The sequence below is a fragment of the Salvia splendens genome, unplaced genomic scaffold (genome assembly GCF_004379255.2).
Source record: "Salvia splendens isolate huo1 unplaced genomic scaffold, SspV2 ctg1199, whole genome shotgun sequence".
NCBI lineage: Eukaryota > Viridiplantae > Streptophyta > Magnoliopsida > Lamiales > Lamiaceae > Salvia > Salvia splendens.
Window position 1 is genome coordinate 21,237 of NW_024598754.1, and position 12,429 is coordinate 33,665.

The following is a 12,429-nucleotide window of genomic DNA, read 5'->3' on the forward strand; positions in this document are numbered from 1 at the left end:
TATGTCTCTTGTTTAGACTCCTATTTCACTTTTATTATACTACAATTAGTATGTAGGTCCATATTCCATCAATTTATTCCACTTACATTTTATTATAAAACTAATATATACAAGTGAGACTCATATTTCAATTTACTTATTCAACTTACTTTTCTTTATAGTATTTCTTAAAACTCATACCCAAACTAAATAGAACTCCTATTCTTACACAAAGTAAGTAACATTATATACTTATTAACCATTATATACGAGTAGTTTAGACAGTGTTGTCCGATGATGATAATAATAATAATAATAATAATAATAATAATAATAATAATAATAATAATAATAATAATAAATTTACGAAATTTATTCGTTTCCTTTTTTTAATACTAACATCATTCCTTAAAAACAAAAATTATTTTGATTTTAGATTATCCTTCAAAATAGATACTTTCTAAAATTTTTATTTTAAAAGATTTTTTTTTCTTCTTCTCTTCTCTTATTTAATTTAATATTTATTTTATCAAATGTGATACTACTTATATTTTAAAATGTTTGCTCTAATTTATAAGAGTGGAGTTAGTAGAACTATAAATAAACTCCATATTGATGTGTTGTTTCCTCTGCTCCTCCTAGTTTTTCAGCTACCACTCTTCTCCGTTTTTGTTTAGCAAAAAAAACGTATGGAGGCGGTGCTGCTAGAGCGGAGGTCCGACGATTTAGATCTGATCGGAGAGAGTGGCGACTACCGTGAAGCCAGAGGGGTGCAAAAACATGGTGGAGAATTTTCTGCTTTAAGACAGTGAAACTGTGGGCGATAGGCGGCCCCATAGCCTTTCAGATTCTGTGTCAGTACGGGATCACCTTCGTCTCGGAGATGTCCAGCTCTCCGCTTTCTCCATTGCCTACCTCAGTCGTCGCTAACTTTGCTTACGGCTTTCTGGTTAGTTACTTAACTATTCCTTGATTTCCTCCCCAATATTTCCTTAAATTACATTTCTATCTCTTTCTCAGACTTAGTTGTGATTCAGATCATTTATATTTTAGTTGTTGACCTATAATACTATAATTTTATACAATTGTTTTTTCTGCGAAGCGTAAAAAGAGGTGGGTGTCGAATAAAAAATAGATGAAAAAGTGGACAATCATTTTTAAAATATAAACAAACAAAAAAAACGTATACTAAAATATTTGATAGTATTATGACTGGAATTTATAAATATTTTTGCTTATAAATTTAATTGAATGTTAAATATTTTTTGAGTGCCAAATTAGAAAAGTGTTTCATAATTAAAATAAATACTACTGTATATCATAAAAAAATATACATGATCTAAAAATGAAGATATCATCAAAAATGAAAAGGGAAAACATTAGGAAATTTGCAGACATCTTGAATTTTTTGTTTAAACTTTTCCGTTCTGATCAAACTACATCAAACTATTTTTTATTGCCAACTCTTTTGAAAAATGTTAGTTTACGAAAAAACTCATTAACAATTAAGATTACGGTTTAATTAGAACCTCCATTAAGATGAAATCCATACAGTCATTAAAATAATGTAAAGAAGAAACAAAATAAAGCAATCACTACAGTTCATATCCTTCATTCCATTAATATATTAGATGTATATATTTAGTAAAAGAAATGTAAAAAATAAGAAAATGATTGCCCACCTTTTCATCCGATTGGTGCGTTTTAAACACAGCATGTGGTGCTGTGATTTTTAAAACGGTAGAGGATCCACCCCCGAAAAGAGGGGTGGGGATCCTCTGCTGTGCTGAAAAGCACAGCAGCCCCTGCTGCCTCACCCAAAAAATAAAATAATCAAATAAATAAAAATAAATTTAATTAAATAAATATATATTATTTTAATATTTTGTGTGAGGCAGCAGGGGCTGCTGTGCTCTTCAGCACAGCAGAGGATCCCCTCCCCGAAAAGAGGCACTACCACTGACTATACTGGGCAGTTGGAGTTTAATTATAATACACCCCCATCCATTATTTATAGTTTCATTTTGATTCAACACGAGTTTTAAGAAATTATTTAACTTTGTGAAGGAAAATGAGAAAGTGAGTTAGTGTACTGTGAACCTCACTTTTATATTATTTGTTTTATAGTAGAATGTGAGTGTAATAAGTTAGTTGAGCGATAAATCTACCTACCTAAAATGGAAAAAAATAACAAATGAGACTTTAAATCACAGACATCCCAAAATGACAAAATGAGAATTTAACTCTTGTCCACAAAAATAGTCTAATTTAGGATATTGGAAGAAATAGAGAGATTTTGGAAGCACTTCATCGTAGAGAAAAAAATTAGGCCCTACATGGTATGATGGAATGGAATGGGAGAATGGAATGGCATTCCAACCTACATTCTATTCCTTTGCTTGGTAAATTTTTTTTCTTAGGAATCATCATTCCATTCTATTTCATATTCCTTTCTTCTTATTTTAAATTTTAACAAAATTATATAAATATTATTTTATATTATATTTAAATTTAATATCATCACAATTATATAATAAAATTAAAATTTTAAATTTTTTAATAATTGAAAAATCCACACACATTACACACACTACACACATTTCACATATTTCACACACTACACACACTACACACATTTCATACACTACACACACTTCACACATTTCACGTACTACACACACTTCACACACTACACATACACATACTTCACACATTTCACACACCACACACTACACACAGTTCACACACTACACATGTTTCACACACTACACACACTACTCACATTTTACACACTTCACACACTACACAGACTACACACAGTTCACACACTACACACATTTCACACACTACACGCACTTCACACACTACACGCACACTATACACACATTGCACACAAAATATACACATTGTACACACATTACACACACTTACAAATTTACACGAAATACACACACTTCACGCAAACTAAAATTCTAAATTTAGTTCAGTTTTTCGGTTTCATTCAGTTTAAACTTTTGAAAATTTTCAGTTTTTCGATTCTGTTTGGTTTGGATCGAATTGTTTTTTAAAGTTGGAAAAAAGTTCAAAGTTCGGAGAATCAACATATTAATTATTCATATTTCATTCCATTCCATTTCTATATTAATTTGTAGTTATCAAACATAAGAATGGAATCAATCAAGGAATAACAATTCCATTCCTTTTGCATTCCTTATGCTTACCAAACACAAGAATGAAATGGAATCCCCATTTCATTCCCACCTCCAACATTCCCCTCTCTATTCCATTCCATCATACCAAGAAGCCCATTTACCAAATGGATAGAGACTAATTTTAGTGAATAAAAAAAACATGACTATTTATTATGGCCGAAGGTAGTATTTAGGAATTGTGAAGCACAAATGTTCAAATGTGTTGTATTGTGATTTATGTGTGAGGTAATGTAATGCAAATGATGATTATATGCAGCTGGGAATGGGAAGTGCACTTGAGACACTGTGTGGGCAGGCATTTGGGGCCGGGCAAGTTCACATGCTCGGCGTTTACATGCAGCGGTCCGCAATCATCCTTTTCGCAACTTGCATTCTCCTCGCGCCCCGCTACATATTTGCTACTCCTATTCTTATGTTGTTGGGACAGCCTGAGCAAATTGCCAAACCTGCTGGCTTTTTCACTATGCTAACCATCCCTCAAATGTTTGCATTGGGAGTCATACTTCCAATGCAGAAGTTTCTCCAAGCCCAGAGCATAGTCAACGTCATCGCTTGGGTTTCAGCCGTTACTCTTGTGGGGCATGTGTTGTGGTGCTGGCTCTTTATCACTGTACTGGGGTGGGGAACAACCTGTGCAGCTCTTGCGTGTGATGTTTCTAGCTGGTTGATTGCAATTTCCCAATTTGTTTATGTGGTAGGCTTCTGCAAGGATGGCTGGAAAGGCTTCTCCAGCGATGCGTTTAGGGAGATTTGGGCATTTCTCCGGCTGTCGTTCGCCTCTACTGTCATGCTATGCCTTGAGGTTTGGTATATGATGAGCATCATTGTTCTGGCAGGTGGTCTTGATGACGCAATCACTTCAGTCGGCGCCCTCTCTATTTGGTGAGTGAGCCATTTTTGTTAGTATCAATAGATGGATTATAAGGTTAATGAGAGAATGTTGGTTTGCAGCATGAACGTCGATGGATTGGAATTAATGGTGTTTATCGGAATGAATGCAACCATAAGGTGATGATCATATTAATTGGTGTTGGTGGGGTGTTTGTTATACTAGTACTAGTATTGATTATTGGTTTTGTTTGTGACTATGTGTGATCAGTGTTCGGGTATCGAACGAGCTTGGGCTAGGACGGGCAAGGGCAGCCAAATACTCTGTTTATGTGACTTTGTTCCAGTCACTTGTGATCGGGATTGTGTGCATGATTGCCATCCTTGCCACGAGGAATCATTTCGCGGTTATATATACGGATAGTCCGATAATGCAACAGGCGGTGGCTCGACTTTCAGGGCTTCTGAGTATCACGGTGCTTCTGAACAACATCCAGCCAGTGATATCAGGTAGTCGAAGTAGTGTTAGTGTTGGGATTAATGAACATGATATTGATATAATCGTTGGAATTGGATGTATGGTGCAGGTGTAGCCATAGGAGGGTGGCAAGGAGTGGTTGCATACATCAACCTGGCTTGCTACTACATTGTTGGTGTGCCTTTAGGGTACCTTCTTGGTTATGTGGGTGATATGGGAGTCTTGGTAGTATATCATTTCTTTTGTTTAGGCCTAATTGCTTTCATGGAGTATTATGTTATGTTATGTTATTTTTTTGTTGTCGAATTAATTTAGGGGCTTTGGGGAGGCATAATTGTTGGAATTGGATTGCAGACACTGGTGCTCATACTTCTAATTTATAGAACCAATTGGGATAAGGAGGTATTTCTCTCCATCTATCTTTCTATCTAACTATCTCTTTCTGTCGTGTAGATATTGACAATCGATATTTGAAACGATGCTATTGCAGGATGAGCAGACGTCGGAGAGGATGAGGAAGTGGGGAGGCCAAGACATCGACGTCGCCATGAAACCATCGGCTAACCATCTTTAGAGAATGCTTAATCTAAATCACACCCCATGCTAAAATGTTCAATTTTTTAACTCATTTAGTTATTAAAGAGAATTGATATGCTTTATAATGTAAACTAGTACTCCCTCCGTCCCATAAGAATATGAACTATTTCCTTTTTAGTCTGTCCCACAAGAATATGCACTTTCTGATTTTGGAAACTCTTTTATTTATAATAAAGTGGACTCATTCCCCACTAACAATACTATAATTACTTTTTCTCTCTACCTTTCTCTTCCTTTACCCAAAGTGCATATTTTTTGGGGACGAGAGGAGTATTATTTCTCTATCGCAAAATTGTCATTTTTAATACTCTAGTATAAATTTCAACGTTACATGGTTGGTCGACATATATTTTGTAAAATTGGAAATTGTTTTAGTAGTGTTAAATATATTGTTGCGATAGTTTTTAACTTTTAAGGTACTCACATACCACAAATCTATACAAGCAGTCAAGCTATACTAATTACAAGAGTGATTTTAGGATAGATCTCAAATATTCACAATTAAAAATCATTGTCCCACAACATATTTTTTTAATTTATTATTCATAATAGTGACAATAGTTTCATTTTTTTAAAATGTAATATTCATAAGTTTAAAAGAAATAAATTTTAGAATTTACTATAATTAAAATGTAAATGGAGTATTATAGTACGAATGACATAAAATATTAAATATTTCAAATTTAAGAAATTATAGATGCGATTTGACAACCCAATTTGCGGTCATCATCTTCCCTCTTCAACAGGCATTGGCCGATCGTACGCCACAATTCTACTGCCTTTGTCCGTTAAATGTTGTTCACTTTTGTCATTTCGGTCAGTCTACGAAATGTTGTTCACTTTGTTTTTTTTTTATCATTTTTTATAAATGAAGTTCACTTTCCACTAACTCATTACACTCACATTTATTATTAAACTAGTATATACATATGGAACTTACATTCCACTAACTTTTTTCATTTATTTTTCTTTATATTTCTTAAAATTTGTGCCGAGTCACATATGCAACATTTTGCAGCGGAGGGAGTAATTTCTAACCAACTACAGTTAGGACTTGGGAGTTGTGGCTGCCCATATAATTTTATATAAATTGTGTAAACGGTGTATCTGAAATTATTTATTTAATACCTACCACCCAGTCAATTTATACCTATCCCTTTTATAGCACATTAGGCCATCAACAACCATATCTTTTATCCGTCTCATCTCTTCACTAACCATGGGTCCTACTGTACTTTTCATCTCATCTCTTAACTAAGAGACAACACCTGCAACCCTCCATCTCTTAACCGTCTCTTAACCATCTCATCCCTTAACTATTCATTCAATTTCATTTTTTATTTTTATTTCCAACAAATTCAATTAATAAAAACACACTTCATTAAATAAAATAAAATAAAATTACAACTTAAAATTCTAAAAAATAAAAAACCACATTAATAAAATCTAAAAAAAAAATTATGATGGATGTAAGTCCGGGATCGACGTCGAGGCCCGCGGCTTCCTCCTCCTCCCTACGTCGATCTTCTTCTAGCGATTCTTCCATTATTCGACGCATTTGCTCAAACGGATCCATGAATGGATTAAATTTGGGAGAAGAATAATGTTTTGAGATGAAGAATGTAGAGTGTTTAGAGTGTTTGAGTGAGAATAAAGAGTTTTTTTTTGTGGATTAATTTGTGGGAATGATTTGATATTTATAGAAGTGATTGGGGGCTTAAAAAAATTCAAAAAAAATGTAAAAAACGGCTATAAAACGGCTAGTATAATTTTGGGATTTTTTTTTCGAATTTTCTGATTTTTTTTTTAAATAATAATAAAAAATACATTTTCAACGGAAATAAACGACGCCCACTCGCGGGCAGGCGAGTGGGCGTCACGGACGAACCGCAACACTGTCTCTCTGCGATGAGTTACGGGACGGGATGGGGACGGGACGGAGTCCGCAACACTGTCTCGCTGCCGTCTCATCTCTCTCCGAGACGAGATAGGGACCGCATCGAGACACGTTGCGGATGCCCTTATCTGTCTACAATTTTCTTAAACTTACCCTTGCATGATTCACGTTGTACAAGTGTGTGATGATATGATTGTAAACTCCTTGGACATCTTACACTCCTCCCTATTATCCTTAAAAATATTTTTTTCTTTTTTATCTGTTTATAAAAATAGAAATTTTCTATTTTAAGAATGAACCATAATCCACTAATAAGGGTCGTTTCATGCATGGTTTTATGGTGGTTTATTATGCCTTTTGGGGAGGTAATGCGGAAAATTTGAGTTTTAGTGAGCAGATTATCGCTTGATCAAGTAGTTCGTGCAAACTGATCAAGTGGACGCAGATGGAACGAAAATGCCAAAAGCCGTGCAACTGATCAAGTGGATTTACCAAAAGAAGTGGCGCCGCAAAGAGTGGGGCAGAGGAGAAAGAATCTGCATGTGCTTTTTGCTATAAGGGTATTAATGTAATCATAGAGGCTATACCCTAGGGATTCGAGCTAGCAGCCACCCCGTAAAAGGGGAGGAAATCTGAAGAAGAGGGGAGACAAAAATACACACCAAAAGAAGAAAGAAAAATTTCCCAAAGAAAAATGATCTCTGCCTCCTAGCTAGGTTCTAGCTAGATTTCGCCATTTATCTGTCGTTTACAGCTCTGAGGAGCAGATACAATCGTTTCTTTTGTCATTTTTAGTTCTTGTTAGTTAAATTTCTAAAGTTTTCGTAGTTTCCAAGTTTTCATAGCTTAAGCTTTTTCGCAAGTTGTTTCTTAGCTGAATCGTGTTTCGAGTTTGAATATTGTAATGAAATCGTTGTTGCATCACCCATGATCTTGTTGAATATAAAAGAAAATATGTTTTATGGGGCTTAGACCATCCACAATAGGAATAGCCTAGCCATAGCCAAGCCACAAACTCCTCCTGCCACATCATCAACACTAAAAATCCTCCTGCCACATCATCAAAACAAGCAAATAACTCAGTCATAGCCTAGCCATAGCCTAGCCACATCACTCAAAATTATATAAAACAAATAATTAACAATCACACAAAATACGGAATTAAATTTACGACACAGATACGAGAAAATTCAATAATATTATTAAAATTTAAAAAGTACATTAATTAAAAAAATTACATAATTAAAAAAAAAACTAACGCCGTGCAGTCCTCCGCGCCCATAACTCTTCAATTAAATCCATTTGGAGTCGAATATGAGCCTCCGTTTGGCGCATGTCAGCATGTGCTTGGAGGCGGCCGGCTTCATCGTGAGGTACCCCACTCCGTACGTTGGGGCGGCCACGCCGTGGCTTGGACCGGCTTCATTATCGTCGTTGGTCCAACTAGTCAGTTGTACACCTTCATCTTCGACAATCATGTTATGCATGATAATACAGGCATACATTATATCAGCAATGCAGTCGACATGCCACAAACGCGTTGGTCCCTTAACTGCAGCCCATCGAGACTGGAGCACACCAAATGCGCGCTCCACATCCTTGCGCGCCGACTCCTGCTGTGCCGCAAAGTAGGCCTTCCTCTCATCTGATGCGCATCGGATCGTATTCACAAAGACGGGCCACCTAGGGTATCTCCCATCCGCCATGTAGTAGCCCATATCATGCCGGTTGCCGTTGGCGACAAAACTGATGGCCGGACCGACACCCTGGCACTGCTCGTTGAAAAGTGGCGACGAGTTGAGGACGTTGAGGTCTTTGTTCGAACCGGCTATCCCAAAATACATATGTCAAATCCGCAGCCGGTAATCAGCTACGGCCTTGAGGATCATCGTGGGATTCTTTCCCTTGTAGCCGGTCGTGTAGAACCCTTTCCAGGCAGCAGGGCAGTTCTTCCACTCCCAATGCATACAATCTATGCTTCCTAACATACCAGGGAACCCATGCTGTTCCCCATGCATCCGCAAAAGATCCTGGCAGTCTTCGGGGATAGGGCTTCGAAGGTACTGATCACTGAATATTTCAATCACGCCCAGACAAAAATACTTCATACATTCAAGGGCAGTCGTCTCACCGATGTGGAGGTACTCGTCCCACATGTCTGCCGCGCCTCCATAGGCCAACTACCGGATTGCCGCAGTGCACTTTTGAATAGGTGTGTGGCCGGGTCTGCCAGCCGCATCGTGCCTGAAGCAGAAATACAGATATCGATGCTCCAAAGCATTAACAATACGCATAAACAGGGCCCTGCTCATCCTAAAACGGCGCCTGAAATGGTTGGCGTTGAACCGCAGTTCATGTGCGAAGTAGTCTTCGTATAGGCGTTGATGTGCAGCTACGTGATCACGTTCAATCACTTCTCGGCGGTGGACCACTGGGCGAGGTCGAGGTACCGCCGGCTGCAAGACCCTCTGCATCCATCGATCAATCTTACGGTTCGTATAGGCCTCTAGCGCTTCGTTCATTATACGATCGTACTCCTTAGCATCCCCACCACTACCACCACTACTACCACCGGCGTTACTCATTTCTCGGTGTTGATCTTGTACAGAAATTAAGATAGAGAGAGTACTCGTTAAAACAAGTGGTGCGAATGAAAATGACGTGCAAAGCGCGTATATATAGTGTTTTGAAAATTAAAAAAAAATTAAAAATCGGCTAGGCGATGCGCTAGGCGATCCGGACGCTGCAATAGCGCCTAGCGCCCCAAATCGCCTAGCGCTAGGCGGTTTTTTTATTCCGAATTGGCTAGGCGGTTGCAATGGACCGCCTAGCGCCGGCGCTCGCTAGGCGGTGCGCTAGGCGCCATTGCGGATGGCCTTAGAGGGTAATTGTATGTGATATCAAACAAGATAATAACTATAGCATCAGAGACTCGGTTGCATCACCATGATCTCTTGAAGGGGAATCCGAGTAATTCCTCATCTGCAAAGGTGAAGGACACTTGCACCGGCTTTCTTAATCAAATAAGAAACTAGAATTTTAAAGTAACACATTATCATCAAAGGGTTACTTATTATCCAATACAAGAGGGGAGGGACAATATTGGTAAACTCACAATCCAAATATCATCAACTCCATCTTAGTTCTTGACGAAGGAAATTCAAGTGAATAAAGAATAAGTTACAACAAATGCACAAATACAATCATTCACGCCAACAGGAAACAGCTCAACAACTGTAATCGATTAACCATATTTACATATTCCCCAATTCAACAAAAAGAACAACGAAATTCTAAAACAGAAAGACAGGTTCTTCAAAATATAATCTTGGGTTTGGATCCGGATGCGGTGGCTGATTGAACAGTAGAGGGTCCAAATCCTATAATCTTTTGAAAAAATTGGTCTCAGCATTAATTCTTAAAACATCTACTCCCTGTCCCACAAAAATTGTCTCATTTTAACCGGGCACGGGTTTTAAGAAATGTAATGAAAAGAATTGAAAAAGTTAGTGGAATATGAGTCATATTTTTATATATTAGTTTTATAATAAAATGTGAGTAGGAATTAATTAGTGGAATATGAGGTCCACAACCAAAAATGATAAAAAATGAAATGAGACAAATTTTGTGGGACAGATGGAAATAGAAAAATGGAACAGTATGCATGGGACTTATGAAGTATTTAATAAAAGAATAATGCTATGCGGCCACATTATGGCCAGCCATAAATTAAGTAAATAACAAAAAAAATTGATTTTTTTTTCAAATTTTTGGTTTATTACTATTTGATTTTACTTTTATATCATCTTCATTATATGTTGCTCAACATGTTAGTGTTGTTATTTCGTAGTTTTTGCTCAACTTATTACTACTGTCATTTCTTGATTGTTGCTCAACGTATACAGTAATTCGTGATATTAATGTGTTTTACGTAATGGAATTCAAAGATAAGTATCAACTCACAAGTCCATTCACACACATATAAGTTTATATCGGTAATTCTAATTTTTTTATATATGTAAATGGACTAAGTTAACTTTTTATGGCCGGCCACATTATGGCCATTTAGCATCACTCTTAATAAAAAAAGGGAAACAAATATGAACCTGAACGGAAACTCTCTTCTCATTATAAACATATTCACCAGGAACCAAACTCTAGGTTCAAATTCTAAGTTATGATTTCAATAAAATTATACTTATTACATTTGCTTAAGTTGTCACCCTTTAAGCACATCTTTTAAGAAATGTAATTAAATGGAATGAAAAAATTAGTAGATGCTATAATTTTATAAAAGGTCGAAACTCCAACCCCAAGGGCCCCCATATTCCAGTCCGTCAGTATTGTGAACCCCCACATTCTGGTTCGCAGTATTGTGAGGGGTGTTTAGTCAAGGTACGTAGTGACCGCCTAAGGGGTAGGGCTGTTAACCCATTGTCAAAAGCCCACCTCCTAAGGCCACACTTGTGATTGATAAATGTTGCAATTACACAGCGTGGGAATTCATTGGCCATTCTTGTAACTCTTCCCCACCAGAACCAACTTTCCATCCGGAGGGAGTATTGATAAAATTTGAGTATGAATGAGTTAGTAGAATATGAAGTCTATTATAAAAATTAGTATTCCCTCCGTCCATAGAAACATGTCATATTTCTTTTTCGTCCGTCTTTTACAAATAGTCCATATCCATTCATGACAACTTTTTTCTCCTTCTCTCTTTCTTTACTAATTCCACAATTAAATGCGTGCCAATCCTAAATGACTTATTTCTATTGGATGGAGAGAATAAAAAATAAGTATGATAAGTATTGACAAATAATGACTACGAAGGGAATATATAACTGTGAAAAGTATTTTTTTTCAATTATCTAATTAATTTATATTTAGAAAAAATAGTGTAATATGGAAGCTGAAATTTATAATTTTTTTTATATTTTTATACAGTATTCACAAAAGTCATAAGATTAAACTAAAATATTTAATTTTTAAATTATTTATACTTAGTAGCCATTTAAGTTTTAACCTTATTTTTAAAACCTCATAAAACCCTCCGAAATTCCAACTACCTATCTCAGTTCAGTTCCTTTCCACACCAGGCTGCGTTTGCAACAGATCGATGATTGCTCGGTTTATTCCCAAATCAGCACAATTTCATCGATGTCTATCCCTAATTTCCTCCCGCACGCATTTCGTAGCCCCAAATCCCCTAATCCCAAATCCTAATCGCATTTCATCGCCTCGTCCTCCTCAATTTTCATTCTTCTCCACCAGAGGGAGCAATGGAGGCCATGATTCCTCCACATCGACTACCGATTTCTGGAAAATGTCATCGGAAACTGACCAAGATTTCCACTCCGTGTTCTCCATGGATCCCGGCAATCCGCGGAGTTTGGTGGAGGGGACGACGAGGGCCAGTTGAAGATTATACACCGTGGAGT

General features: G+C 36.8%; 1 non-coding gene and 1 pseudogene across 1 annotated transcript; one reads left to right on the plus strand and one right to left on the minus strand.

The window, feature by feature from the left end:
• Positions 1 to 668: 668 nt before the first annotated feature.
• LOC121789025 lies at positions 669 to 5,169 on the plus strand (annotated as a pseudogene).
• Positions 5,170 to 9,911: 4,742 nt separating this feature from the next.
• Positions 9,912 to 9,979, minus strand: LOC121789026. The gene has a single exon (XR_006047958.1). It is a non-coding gene; the product is annotated as a small nucleolar RNA snoR60 (small nucleolar RNA).
• Between the last annotated feature and the right edge of the window lie 2,450 nt (positions 9,980 to 12,429).